The 15,981-nt window shown below is 39.0% G+C and overlaps 1 long non-coding RNA gene and 1 other non-coding gene across 2 annotated transcripts; one reads left to right on the top strand and one right to left on the bottom strand.

The window, feature by feature from the left end:
* The first annotated feature begins 927 nt into the window (after positions 1-927).
* Positions 928-1,033, top strand: LOC132634454 (small nucleolar RNA R71). Its single transcript, XR_009580176.1, has one exon. It is a non-coding gene; the product is annotated as a small nucleolar RNA R71 (small nucleolar RNA).
* A 2,097-nt stretch (positions 1,034-3,130) lies between these two features.
* On the bottom strand, positions 3,131-5,615 carry LOC132633873 (uncharacterized). The gene is made up of 3 exons (XR_009579896.1): positions 5,441-5,615; positions 4,607-4,678; positions 3,131-3,379 (listed from the first exon to the last, which is right to left on the bottom strand). It is a non-coding gene; the product is annotated as an uncharacterized LOC132633873 (long non-coding RNA).
* Positions 5,616-15,981: the final 10,366 nt, after the last annotated feature.

Consider the following 15,981-nt stretch of genomic DNA (forward strand, 5'->3'; position numbering starts at 1 on the left):
ACAATCGGCTCGACAATGATAGGTTCAACCACTCTCTGATTCACCGCATTAAGGTTCTTTCCACTTATAGTAGAAATATATTTACATGAGGAAATGCGATCACCTCCACTACCCCTTGGGTTCAGAATTGTGTCGCTAGGAAGGCCCCCTCTTTGTGGTCAATGTTGCTCACGAGAAAGATCTCGCATTTGTGACTCAAGTTTTTTAATCGAAGTGGTGTGAGAGCCTACCACTTCGGTCAAATTTTCCATCTTTTTGTCACTCTTATTTTGGTTGTCCAAGATCTTTTCAAGCATAGATTCCATTCGAGAGTTCCCTTGATCATTGGAAGGATCCTCTCGCCAGTTTTGAGAGTTAGAAGAATGGCTCTTTGGTGGATCATAGGCATTTGAATTCCGATTAGCATAATTATTGTTGTTGTAATCCCTCATTTCCGAACCACCATATTTATTTCGGCCAAATTGATTGCTTTGTTGTTTGGGTCTCCATTGCTTTTGATAACCCCCTTGAGAGTTATCGATATAATTAGCATCCTCACGTTGTGGCTGCCCCTCTAGATAAGTTTCCTCCGAGACTTGGTACATTCCGGGAGCATAAGATGGTATCTCTTCAACAACATTCACACTCTTAGCTTCTTTCTCCGCAAGCCTCTTTGACAGCAAATCCACGTTGGTTTGCAATTGAGCAAAAGCATGATCTCGCTCATGATTTTCTTTGGCCACCGCGGCAACAGAGGGGCTACCATATGACAAGATTTCACTATCATTTGAGTGCCAATCTTGATTGTGGGTGGTGAGCTTATCGAGCAACCTGGTGATGTTAACAAATGATTTGTCCATGAAGCATCACCCAGCTGCAGTATTGACCGCAATTTGATTCATTGTATCTAACCCCTTGTAGAACTTCTCGGTCAGAATAGCATTCGAAAACCCGTGAGTTGGAGATTGAGCTAGATAGTACTTGAAACGCTCCCATGCCAAATATAATTGTTCCCCCGGAAGTTGTTTGAACTCAAAGATCTTATCTCGAAGTTCAGCCTTCTTGCTTGGTGGGAACCGCTTCTTCAAAAATGTATTGTCTAACTCGCTCCAGGTGTGAATAGAATTGTTGGGAAGCTTTTCATACCATTCCCTTGCTTGGCCAGCCAAGGAATATTTAAATACCCGTAACCGAAGTGCATTAGCAGAAACAACACCTTGGGATTGTTGAGTACACACGTGCATGAAGTTCTTCAAATGTCGGAGTGGACAATCCTTTGAAGAATTTCGGAAATAACCTTCAAGTTTCAGCAGATGATAGATAGAACTATCAATTTTGAAAGTAGCATTTCCATTCCATGGAGGGACCACAGCAGAAGCATAATCAGCTTCATTGATGAATTCCGCAAATATATTCTCATCTTCATCCTCTTCTGGTTCAGGTGGGTTCACTTGGAGTCCACCTTGGTTTCCTTGATTTCGATTCTGTCTTCCTGCCATGTTCACCTCGTTCACCACAGCAGCAAACAAGGTGTGATGGAATAGAAAAAGTTTTAAAGAAGAGTACACAACAATCAATAATTTCAAAACCGTATTCCCCGGAAACGGCGCCCAAATTTGATACGCTCAAATTACACCTATTAATGGCGTAAAGCGGACGTTGTCAAATATAGTAACCCAAACAAGGTTGGGGTCGAATCCCACAGGGAATATGGAGAGAAGTAGGTACTAAGTATTTATGTAACTAATCTCTAGAAACTTTAATTTTATTCCGAATAGTATAGAGGAGAGATTTGGTTTGTATTCGCTATTTTGAAGTATTTGGAATTTGTTTGGATTGGGAGAACCAAAGTTATGTCCCCGCGGTGATTAGATGTTATGTTATGGGTATCAATATGATATATTTCTAATGGGTCGGGGTTTTGTATGCACTTAATCTCTAATGCACTTCCTAATATTTTCCAATAGTTAGAAAGTATTTCTTTTCATGATTTTCCCAAATGTAGAAAAGTTGCAAGTAAGATCGATTAAATATGTCAAGCAGAACTCATCTTATCCCTAAGTGAGTTCATTAAACGAGGGTTAGCGCCCCTCAATACTTTAAAAAACATGGAGTATTCCGTCTTTCTCTCTTCTTGTTGACAGATCTTGATTGACGACACAAACGATGAAGCGTCGATCAGTTCGACGCCTCGTCGATGGCTCCATCCTTTGTCGTCTTCAACTAAGGCCATCACTGGAAAATCGAGCTTATCGACGCTTCGAAGGATGATCCGTCAGCTGATCGACGGGACGTCGATTCTTCATTTCTGGCCAATTTTTCCTTTGTTCTTTATTTTTGCTTTTGGGCCATTGTTTTCCTAAAACATAACAAAAACATATTAACAAGAACCAGACTTACTTGAAAACAACCAAAATTCATAGTGAAAAGACGTCGAATATGCCACAAATCCGCGGCACATCACTACCTTCATTAGAGTTTATACTAACATTAGATAATCGATAGCTTAACACACTTGACGAAAGCTAGAGAAAATTGGGCAACATCTCCTTTGTCTATACAACTTTCTCCATATCAAATATCAACTCCCAAACGTCTATAATAACACTCACAACATCATAAGCAATAACCTTTATTCACCTACATTATCCATATTTTCCCAATTCACTTCAAATCATCCATAACCATGGTCATAGTACACTATTATGTTCACTCACACAAAATGCTTACCTCATGCTCTTAATGTCATTTATAACATATTTATAATCACAACATACCAAGAATCATGACTCATTCTAAGCTACTACTCAAAATCTCATTATTCTCCTCTTTGTAACTCATTTTCTATCTCCTTTCATAATCCAAGTCTTTCAATCCCTCATGTCACGACCCAGCCCCGTGGGCCACGACTGGTGCCCTATTTGGACACCCAAACTGACTTACGTACCAGATCGACATAGCAAAATTCATTCAAACTTAACATACGTCATTTGAAGCAAAATATTAAAAACAAATATCATCTTAAGCGGTCGCCCGTACAGAAACATCATATCCAAATCCAATAGATTGGCGGAATACACATCGCCAGATATATATGCATATACAGACAAATGAGTCGTTTTGGCCATAATAGTAAACGGGGTCACATTAAGACGCAGATCATAATCACAAACGAACAAACATGACCCATGACCCACATATATGACTACAGGCCTCTACAAAACATAACAGAAACATATGACGGGACAGGGCCCCGCCGTACCCCAGATAGTCTTACATATATACAGAGACATATACAATGAGAGGTCTTTACCAAAAGTATGGGCTCCGAGTCAAAGGAGCACTCCAAAGTAGCAGAATGTATCCTACACTGGCGGGTCACCAGAACAAACGTCTGTACCTGCGGGCATGAAATGCAGCCCCCGAAGAAAGGGAGGTCAGTACGAAATATGTACTGAGTATGTAAAGCAGGAAGTACAGTAATCCAAATCAGAACTGAAACGAGGAGTATGGAAAGCGGTTAAAGAATCAGTATATCAAACCTGCTTTACAAACATAAGTAATGCAAATAAAAATCATGCATAAGGCTCAGGAACGTGGTCGCCACTCCGACACTGGCGCCACAACACATCATACTCCAGAAGGTTTCAAATCTCCGTACAATCCCCGAACATATCATATCATATCATCCCATCATGTCAAAACATCAGAACATATCATAAGCCATATCACATCATAACGCCATATATAAGCGGTACCCGGCCCTATGGCGAGGTCTCGGGAATCGCAACACATCATACTGTCGAATAACACATAGTGCGCACGATAAAAAAAGCGGCCCGGGATCCGGCGAACGATATCATAGTAGTAGGCACGAGCGGAGTAGTGCGGAAACCATATGCATATACATATTTAAATGAATTCCAAGACTCGACGAATAAATACATATACATACTGATATTAGAAGGCTCAAGGTAAGCATCGAGTCCATCAGAATTAGTATACAAAAGTTACGAACTTTCAAATTACAAAACTTTCGAAAACACTTCATAGGTCATTTTCTTGAAAATTAGGTATCATTCATTTTTAAGGAGCTTTCAAATAACATTATAGAGTACTTCCAACGAAGCCTTAAAAATCATCTGCACATATCCAGATTATACATATTCAAACTCGATAGCCAAATATTTTTACAGACATCTGAATGCTCAAAACAAGATTCGGATCGATTGGGATTAGTATGAGAGAATTACAAATTTTCGAAGTACTGAACCTTCTAAAAATATTTCATAAGTCATACTTATAAATTCAAGTATCGTTTATAATAAGGAGCTTCCAAGGAACGTTATGGAGAAAATCAAACGGAGCCTAAGAATCATATCAAAATACATGTATCCAATCTTTGGCCATTTCAAATATTTTTCGGACATCATTCGGAACATACCAACTAGAATCTTCTGGACATCATAATTTCGTAGCAAATCATATGAAATAATTTGGGGAGATCAAAGACATCGGTCATCCTAATGGCTCTAAGAATGGAATTTTCCTTTAGAAGCATACATATATGTCATTTGTTCATTTCATAAAGGTCATGCCAAAAGAAAGAAAGATAGGCTTTACATACCTCGATCGCTCACTACCAAATCTCGATCACTCGCCAAACAAATCCCGACTCAAGTCTCGGGCTCTCCAATATCTACAATAATATCATTAATTTCCAAAAATTAGCTACAAGTACTTAGAATTTTAATTCTAAGCAGTATTTGTCTACCGAAATTTCGGCAGCACCTCCCCTGTAAATTCAACATCCCCGAGAATTAAACTCGGCCAAATTCATCAACAACCATACCAACAATACCAACAACCAAACCAATAACATCAAAACCAATTTAAAACGCATTCCACATTAGTAACCTTCCTTTCCAACGTAATTCACCGACATTCCATTCAACTACGGATTTTTCAAGCAAATATCGACACTTACACATTCATTACCAATTCAAGACCATTCAAGTGCAATTTAAGCGCATTTCATACCATTTTACAAAGTATACAAAAATCCACCAAGACTAGAATTCATCCGAAATCTCCAACCTTTAACACAACATTCACAACACATTTTTCATCTTCCCATTTCATCAACAACAACCACAATTTACACCTTAGCAATCCCATTTCCATAATTACATAAATTTATAATAAAATCACAAAATTTCCTATAACAACTTAACAACAATTTTTCATGCCAGCTTATATTAGAATTCTTCCATTTGCATTAAAAGGCCATTACAACACAATTAACATAATAAATAAAATTTTGATCATCCCTCTCCATTTACCCATTTTCGGCCACACACCCACATACCCGTAACACAAAATTCTCATACTTTACATTCACTTCCATATACTACAACATATATATAAACTTCTTCCAAGATAAAAAGAGTAGAATTCTTACCTTTTTCAAGAATTTCCACTTTGTAAAAAAAGTACTCTTTTGCTTCCAAATTTGTATCACATTGAAGAGGGTTTCCAACTTAATAGGAATACTAGAAGATTATGATTTTTGGACCAAGAATTGATGAGCTAATTTTTTTTTCTTTCTCTTCCTCTCTCTAGCCGAAACCCTCTCTCTTTTGTGCTCAAGTTTTGTGTTCTTGAAACTTCTAAATGAGAAAGATGAATGGCCCTTTATTTAATGGTTAGTCTTGAATTAATTGGCTCATGGGCTTGGGCCTTTTCCCATAGCCATGGCCGGCCACCCCTTTTAATTTGGGCCTCTTGTTTGTTTTTTGAGCCCAATTGGTTATGTTCCATATTTTGTAATCCGCGAAACTAATTTCCGAAATTCCCAATTCTGCCCTTAGCCTTTCTCGATATTTCCACATAAACATTTTTCATGAGCAACATATATATTAATTAAATTCAAAATATGGCCTTATTTCTCACAAGTCACAATTGTTTCAAATTTCCCGAATATGCAAAATTACGGGATATAACACCTCAATACTTTAAAAAACATGGAATGACCATAAAACTTACCTTAGATGGTGTAGGAATGGACTTTAGGTGGAAACACTTCACTTGAGCAAAACCCTAGTTCCACTTCCACTTGGATTTCTTGTCTTGGATGAACCTTAATGTATTTCTTGCACTTGAATTTCTTGGTTTGATGAAGTTGATCATCAATTTCCTTTGAATTCTTGTGGAAGGGGTGTGGGAAATATTCTAGAGAGTTCTTGAGAGAAGGAGAGTGAAAATGAAATGAATTTGGGTCCCCTTTTTAATAACTCACAATCTGTCCCGCTTCGGTTTCACGGACCAACATACGGTCCGTATAATTTATATAGACCGTATGTATGGCCGTACCTTTGGTCCAGTGAGGGCTGCCATTCTGGGCAGAATATACGGCCTAACATACGGCCAGTATATTTTATACGGCCAGTATGTTGGACCGTATAATGCCCAGTTTTTCCGAAACTCGTTCTTGTTGACTCGTTCGATCTCTAATCCTTATGGAACCTTCTTAACACTTGTTTAACACCTCATTAACAATCTAAGGGACGTTATAACTCTTCTCCAAGACATCATTAACTTGTTACTCGTAAATCCTTTCCGATACATAACGTATACTTTGCCTTTCTTGACAAACTTTCTTCTCTTACCTCGAATGTCTTTGAAATATCAATTAGGATCATCAAATGCTATTTCTTACTTATTGAAACATCGTATAATTCGTGCCCTTCGTTAGTCTACCCACTGTGCATCAACGTGAAATATTTCGAGGTGTAAAATTCTTCCCCCTTTTAGAACATTCGTCCTCGAATGTTAAGTGCTCGGGAATTCTATGAAAATTTTGCCAGAGTTTCTCCTGTATTATGACACTACCATCCTATCACAACAGCCCATAATAAAAATGCCTCACAGGGCCACAACATAAAAGCAATAAAGTTTGGCCGCACACGACCTATATGCATAAAAGAGAGAATAAATACCTCATAATCTTGATGTTTCATCTTGGATCTCTTCTGGGGGCTGAAATAAGTGCAGGCGCTTGAACTTCATATTTTCTTCCGCCTCCCAAGTCATTTCTTCTCGGTTATTATTTCTCCATAAGACCGTAACTGAGGCTACTTCTTTATTTCTAAGTCTCCGTACTTGCCTATCTAGTATGGCAATGGGCACCTCTTCATACGTCAACTTTTCCGTTACTTGAACATCATCTATAGGCACGATTCTAGTAGGATATCGAACACTCTGTACTTCTTACTATCCCAAAACCTGCACACAGGAAATACCAACAATGCCTCACAGGGCCAACATATATACGTATGTATCATACCGTATCATAGCCACACAGGGCTAACAATTTCAAGTTAAAATATAAAGATGTCGAGATTTACCTCACATGTCCAACTCAAACTGCACCTGTTACACTTTCCTGTTTACCTTATCTTTCATTCTTCAACCATATTTTTCAATCATATCTCGATATTCTTACCTTATCCAACATGTCCCTTTTCTCACCGCTGCTTACCTGTGTACAGCGCAGCTTCCAATATCATCAGCCACCCTCTTCTGTCGATACCATTCTCCAGCTGAAATGAAGGGTTAGTAGAAAGGAATTTCATTTCCTATGGCTGGGCTCTATCGCACGATCTAAGATCCAAATAAAGGTAACACCCTAAATGTCCTGTACCTCCTATTTATAGATGTGGTGCAAAACACACCGATAAACAAGACTCTACTAGACACGGCCTGTAGACATTCCGAGGACAAACCGCTCTGATACCACTTCTGTCACGACCCAGCCCCGTGGGCCGCGACTGGTGCCCTATTTGGACACCCAAACTGACTTACGTACCAGATCGACATAGCAAAATTCATTCAAACTTAACATACGTCATTTTAAGCAAAATATTGAAAACAAATATCATCTTAAGCGGTCACCCGTACAGAAATATCATATCCAAATCCAATAGATTGGCGGAATACACATCGCCAGATATATATATGCATATACAGACAAATGAGCCGTTTTGGCCATAATAGTAAACGGGGCCGCATTAAGACGCAGATCATAATCACATACGAACAAACATGACCCATGACCCACATATATGGCTACAGGCCACTAAAAAACATAACAGAAACATATGACGGGACAGGGCCCCGCCGTACCCCAGATAGTCTTACATATATAAGAGACATATACAATGAGAGGTCTTTACCAAAAGTATGGGCTCCGAGTCAAAGGAGCACTCCAAAGTAGCAGAATGTATCCTACACTGGCGGGTCACCAGAACAAACGTCTGTACCTGCGGGCATGAAACGCAGCCCCCGAAGAAAGGGATGTCAGTACGAAATATGTACTGAGTAGGTAAAGCAGGAAATACAGTAATCCAAATCAGAACTGAAATGAGGAGTATGGAAAGCGGTTAAAGAATCAGTATATCAAACCTGCTTTACAAACATAAGTAATGCAAATAAAAATCATGCATAAGGCTCAGGAACGTGGTCACCACTACGACACTGGCGCCACAACACATCATACTCCAGAAGGTTTCAAATCTCCGTACAATCCCCGAACATATCATATCATCCCATCATGTCAAAACATCAGAACATATCATAAGCCATATCACATCATAACGCCATATATAAGCGGTACCCGGCCCTATGGCGAGGTCTCGGGAATCGCAACACATCATACTGTCGAATAACACATAGTGCGCACGATAAAAAAAGCGGCCCGGGATCCGGCGAACGATATCATAGTAGTAGGCACGAGCGGAGTAGTGCGGAAACCATATGCATATACATATTTAAATGAATTCCAAGACTCGACGAATAAATACATATACATACTGATATTAGAAGGCTCAAGGTAAGCATCGAGTCCATCGGAATTAGTATACAAAAGTTACGAACTTTCAAATTACAAAACTTTCGAAAACACTTCATAGGTCATTTTCTTGAAAATTAGGTATCATTCATTTTTAAGGAGCTTTCAAATAACATTATAGAGTACTTCCAACGAAGCCTTAAAAATCATCTGCACATATCCAGATTATACATATTCAAACTCGATAGCCAAATATTTTTACAGACATCTGAATGCTCAAAACAAGATTCGGATCGATTGGGATTAGTATGAGAGAATTACAAATTTTCGAAGTACTGAACCTTCTAAAAATATTTCATAAGTCATACTTATAAATTCAAGTATCGTTTATAATAAGGAGCTTCCAAGGAACGTTATGGAGCAAATCAAACGGAGCCTAAGAATCATATCAAAATACATGTATCCAATCTTTGGCCATTTCAAGCAGTATTTGTCTACCGAAATTTCGGCAGCACCTCCCCTGTAAATTCAACATCCCCGATAATTAAACTCGGCCAAATTCATCAACAACCATACCAACAATACCAACAACCAAACCAATAACATCAAAACCAATTTAAAACACATTCCACATTAGTAACCTTCCTTTCCAACGTAATTCACCGACATTCCATTCAACTACGGATTTTTCAAGCCAATATCGACACTTACACATTCATTACCAATTCAAGACCATTCAAGTGCAATTTAAGCGCATTTCATACCATTTTACAAATTATACAAAAATCTACCAAGACTAGAATTCATCCGAAATCTCCAACCTTTAACACAACATTCACAACACATTTTTCATCTTCCCATTTCATCAACAACAACCACAATTTACACCTTAGCAATCCCATTTCCATAATTACATAAATTTACAATAAAATCACAAAATTCCTATAACAACTTAACAACAATTTTTCATGCCAACTTAAATTAGAATTCTTCCATTTGCATTAAAAGGCCATTACAACACAATTAACATAATAAATAAAATTTTGATCATCCCTCTCCATTTACCCATTTTCGGCCACACACCCACATACCCATAACACAAAATTCTCATACTTTACATTCACTTCCATATACTACAACATATATATAAACTTCTTCCAAGATAAAAAGAGTAGAATTCTTACCTTTTTCAAGAATTTCCACTTTGTAAAAAAAGTACTCTTTTGCTTCCAAATTTGTATCGCATTGAAGATGGTTTCCAACTTAATAGGAATACTAGAAGATTATGATTTTTGGACCAAGAATTGATGAGCTAAATTGTTTTTCTTTCTCTTCCTCTTTATAGCCGAAACCCTTTCTCTTTTGTGCTCAAGTTTTGTGTTCTTGAAACTTCTAAATGAAAAAGATGAATGGCCCTTTATTTAATGGTTAGTCTTGAATTAATTGGCTCATGGGCTTGGGCCTTTTCCCATAGCCATGGCCGGCCACCCCTTTTAATTTGGGCCTCTTGTTTTTTTTTTTAGCCCAATTGGTTATGGTCCATATTTTGTAATCCGCGAAACTAATTTCCGAAATTTCTAATTCTGCCCTTAGCCTTCCTCGATATTTCCACATCAACATTTTTCATGAGCAACATATATATTAATTAAAGTCAAAATATGGCCTTATTTCTCACAAGTCACAATTGTTTTAAATTTCCCGAATATGTAAAATTACGGGATATAACATCCTCCCCCCCTTTAGAACATTCGTCCTCGAATGTTAAACTAACCTTATAGGTCTTACAAGCATTTTGGGGGAGTTTATTTTTTTATGGGTAGCACATATAAATCATTCACCAATCAATATAACCGATTACAGAATTTAGATTACCTGTAGGCATAGGAAATAGGTGAGGGTACTTCTTCTTCATCTCGTCCTCTGCTTCCCAGGTCATTTCTTCTCTATTATTGTTTCGCCACAAGAACTTAACAGAAGGTACATCTTTTGGTGCGTAGTCTCCTCACCTGACGATCCAGAATAGCTACAGGTTGTTCTTCATAAGACAATTCCTCCGTTACCCGAATATCTTCTATGGGGAATACTCTGGAAGGATCACTAATACATTTACGGAGCATTGACACATGAAATACCTGATGTACTGCCTCCGGATCGGATGGTAAGTCTAGTTCGTAGGCGACCTCGCCTATCTTCCGAATAATCTGATAAGGCCCAATATATCGCGGACTGAGCTTTCCCTTTCTGCCGAATCGCATTACCCTTTCATAGGCGACACCTTCAGAAATATCCATTCACCAATCTGAAACTCTAAAGGTCGACGTCATTATCTGCATATGATTTCTGTCGACTCTGGGCTGCTAACAACCGCTCTCGAATGAGTTTCACCTTATCGACTGCCTGCTGGACTATATCTGGACCAATCAATTTAGTTTCACCCACATCGAACCAACCAATCGGAGATCTGCATTTTCTACCATATAAGGCTTCAAACGGCGCCATCTGAATGCTGGAATGATAACTACTATTATAAGAAAATTTAATAAGCGGCAACTGATCATTCCAACTACCTCTGAAATCAATAACACAGGCTCGTAGCATATCTTCCAGCGTCTGAATAGTACGCTCGGCCTGTCCGTCGGACTGAGGATGGAATGCTGTACTAAGACTCACCTGAGTCCCCAATCCCTCCTGAAATGACCTCCAGAAATTTGCTGTAAACTGAGCACCTCTGTCGGCTATAATAGATATAGGAACTCCGTGAAGCCTTACTATTTCTTTAATATACAACCGGGCATAATCCTCAGCCGAATAAGTGGTTCTAACCGGAAGAAAATGGGTTGATTTCGTCAGTCTATCAACAATAACCCATATAGAATCATACCTGCGTGGAGTGCGCGGTAAAACTGTAATGAAATCCATATTGATTATTTCCCATTTCCAAGTTGGGATTTCCATTTCCTGTAACAATCCACTGGGCTTTTAATGCTCGATCTTAACTTGCTGGCAATTTGGGCACTGAGCAACGAACTCTGCAATATCTTTTTTCATACCATCCCACCAATATAAGCATCTGAGATCGTGGTACATTTTAGTGGATCCAGGATGAACAGAATACCGAGCACAATGTGCCTCTCCCATAATCTGTCGCCGCAGTCCTGCAACGTCAGGCACACATAACCTGCCACTATATAGCAACACCCCGTCAGGTGACATCTCGAATTGGGTCCTTTCTTTATTAAGGGTCACATCTCTGTACTGTACCAAAATAGGATCCTCGAACTGACGTCATTTTACTTCTTCCGTAATCGATGATTCAGTAACTTCTCGGACAGAAACCTCAATATTTCCAGAATCGGCCAAACGGACTCCAAGGCTGGCTAACTGATGAATTTCACGAATTAATTTCCTCTTCTCTGATTGCACGTCGATCAAACTGCCCATAGATTTGCGACTAAGTGCGTCTGCCACAACATTAGCTTTTCCAGGACGATACAGAATATCGACGTCATAATCTTTCAGTAATTCGAGCCATCTTCCTTGTCGCGAATTTAACTCCTTTTGCTTAAAAATATACTGGAGGCTTTTGTGATCCGTATAAATATCAACATGAACCCCATATAAGTAATGCCGCCATATCTTCAAAGTATGAATCACCGCGGCTAATTCCAGATCATGAGTCCGATAATTTCTCTCGTGTGGTCTGAGCTGCCGGGAAGCATAAGCTATAACTCGACCGTGCTGCATTAGTACACAACCTATCCCAATACCAGAAGCGTCACAATAGATGACATACCCATCTGATCCCTCTGGAAGAGCTAGAACTGGAGCTGTAATTAATTTTTCCTTCAGCAACTAGAAGCTGCGTTCACAAGTATCGGTCCACTGAAATTTTGCTGCCTTCTGAGTTAGCTTTGTTAATGGTGCTGCAATAGAAGTGAAACTCTCCACAAATCTCCTGTAATATCCGGCCAAGCCCGGAAAACTGCGTACCTCAGCCGGTGTCGTAGGCCTAGGCCAATTCTTTACAGCTTCGATCTTCTGTGTGTCAATTGTTTCCATTTATACTTACTTTACTCTCACCCGCTTCCCCCCCATTTGGGGTTGTTCTTATACCATATCCATGTCTTCTCTTTATAATCTATAACTTGATTATCTTCGTACGAGACCTTAACAAAATCACGAGGCGATGAGAACTCTCGATTATATAGTACAAAATCTTATCAGATGGCTGGCACTCAAGTAATGTAATTAATGTAGCAATTTATCCGCCGCCACGTTCCATTTATTACGATAAGTAATTAGCTAGTGCTTATAGTCGTTTCAAATTCTCCATTAGGTAGCACTTATATTCTAATGATAAATGTCCCAAACCTTCTTATAATACTATCTTTATCCCAACGAATATCATCTGTTTCTTCTGATAAATTCACAATACATCAGTTGTTTCGCAAATCCACAATCCTTGTCCTTTAAACACTTCACTATTCCCGAAGTGAAGTCGCATATACGCAGTACTCTTTTATGCCTCATGCTCTTTCTCTCTTGTAGTATTTCAAATGCTAACTTCTAGCTTTCCCGAAATCATGTCGAATTGTCTTAATAGTGGTCTTGTCTTATTATCGTTTTGTCGCACTGCATCTTTAATTCTATAACCATATGTTTCCCCTTTTTATCTATACTCATACTCAATTAATTACGTCCGTCTTGGGTACTTCCTTTAGTATTTCTTTCATTTCTCCAGTCTATGTCAATCTTTTATTTCGTGCACGAGGAATCTCATGCTATTCCCGTATCCTTCAGAAAATACAACTTCTATGTAAGCCTTTTCTCAATTCCAAATCATATTCTGTTTATCTCTTTTTTTTATTATTCTTATCACACCAGTCATTTCTGGTATTTGTTCTGTCTTGTTGCTCACCTTTTCCTAGATCGTCTTTAGTACTTCGCCAACAACACATGAAATATATGATCCTAGACAGCCCACAAGTTTAAATTTTTATTCCATAAATTCCACCTCCAATTAGTCGGTGAGAACTGATAAAATGTTACTATAAGGTATTCTCCAACCACCAGCAGAAGAAAACTAGAGTCCGACAAGCACCACAAAACTTCTTAGTACTTAATTCACATAGTTTACCTCCATTGTTTTTTATGAGTCATTAGCGAATCACTTAATTTCCAACTGCTTGTCATACGCTTTGTATTCTTCAAATAAGGCGAAACTTAATCGCCGGACATTTTTGCCCTTCAACATAGGCTTTTTCTAAAGCAAAATGTGGTTGGAACGTAATCTTGTCCGTTTAAATGAATTGTGAATTCAATGCTCATATATGCTTTCTCGAAATAAAATTTCCCAAATAAGGATGATGCTTCTTACGAATGACATGGAGGGTATCTCTTAAGCTTTAATCCAACATAATAGATTAACCCAATCGGTATCGACTTTCAAGACATATTAAGAACTTATATCTCATTCTCCTTTTCATATTTCTGCAAAAATTTGGGCAGAGGTTCCTCTGTACTTCTTACTATCCCAAAACCTGCACACAAGAAATACCAACAATGCCTCACAGGGCCAACATATATACGTATGTATCATACCGTATCATAGCCACACAGGGCTAACAATTTCAAGTAAAAATATAAAGATGTCGAGATTTACCTCACATGTCCAACTCAAACTGCACCTGTTACACTTTCCTGTTTACCTTATCTTTCATTCTTCAACCATATTTTTCAATCATATCTCGATATTCTTACCTTATCCAACATGTCCCTTTTCGCACCGTTACTTACCTGTGTACAACGCAGCTTCCAATATCATCAGCCACCCTCTTCTGTCGATACCGTTCTCCAGCTGAAATGAAGGGTTAGTAGAAAGGAATTTCATTTCCTATGGCTGGGCTCTATCGCACGATCTAAGATCCAAATAAAGGTAACACCCTAAATGTCCTGTACCTCCTATTTATAGATGTGGTGCAAAACACACCGATAAACAAGACTCTACTAGACACGGCCTGTAGACATTACGAGGACAAACCGCTCTGATACCACTTCTGTCACGACCCAGCCCCGTGGGCCGCGACTGGTGCCCTATTTGGACACCCAAACTGACTTACGTACCAGATCGACATAGCAAAATTCATTCAAACTTAACATACGTCATTTTAAGCAAAATATTGAAAACAAATATCATCCTAAGCGGTCACCCGTACAGAAACATCATATCCAAATCCAATAGATTGGCGGAATACACATCGCCAGATATATATATGCATATACAGACAAATGAGCCGTTTTGGCCATAATAGTAAACGGGGCCGCATTAAGACGCAGATCATAATCACATACGAACAAACATGACCCATGACCCACATATATGACTACAGGCCTCTACAAAACATAACAGAAACATATGACGGGACAGGGCCCTGCCGTACCCCAGATAGTCTTACATATATAAGAGACATATACAATGAGAGGTCTTTACCAAAGGTATGGGCTCCGAGTCAAAGGAGCACTCCAAAGTAGCAGAATGTATCCTACACTGGCGGGTCACCAGAACAAACGTCTGTACCTGCGGGCATGAAACGCATCCCCCGAAGAAAGGGAGGTCAGTACGAAATATGTACTGAGTATGTAAAGCAGGAAGTAAAGTAATCCAAATCAGAACTGAAATGAGGAGTATGGAAAGCGATTACAGAATGAGTATATCAAACCTGCTTTACAAACATAAGTAATGCAAATAAAAATCATGCATAAGGCTCAGGAACGTGTTCGCCACTCCGACACTGGCGCCACAACACATCATACTCCAGAAGGTTTCAAATCTCCGTACAATCCCCGAACATATCATATCATCCCATCATGTCAAAACATCAGAACATATCATAAGCCATATCACATCATAACACCATATATAAGCGGTACCCGGCCCTATGGCGAGGTCTCGGGAACCGCAACACATCATACTGCCGAATATCACATAGTGCGCACGATAAAAAAAGCGGCCCGGGATCCGGCGAATGATATCATAGTAGTAGGCACGAGCGGAGTAGTGCGGAAACCATATGCATATACATATTTAAATGAATTCCAAGATTCGACGAATAAATACATATACATACTGATATTAGAAGGCTCAAGGTAAGCAT

This window comes from Lycium barbarum, chromosome 3 (genome assembly GCF_019175385.1).
Source record: "Lycium barbarum isolate Lr01 chromosome 3, ASM1917538v2, whole genome shotgun sequence".
Classification (NCBI taxonomy): domain Eukaryota; kingdom Viridiplantae; phylum Streptophyta; class Magnoliopsida; order Solanales; family Solanaceae; genus Lycium; species Lycium barbarum.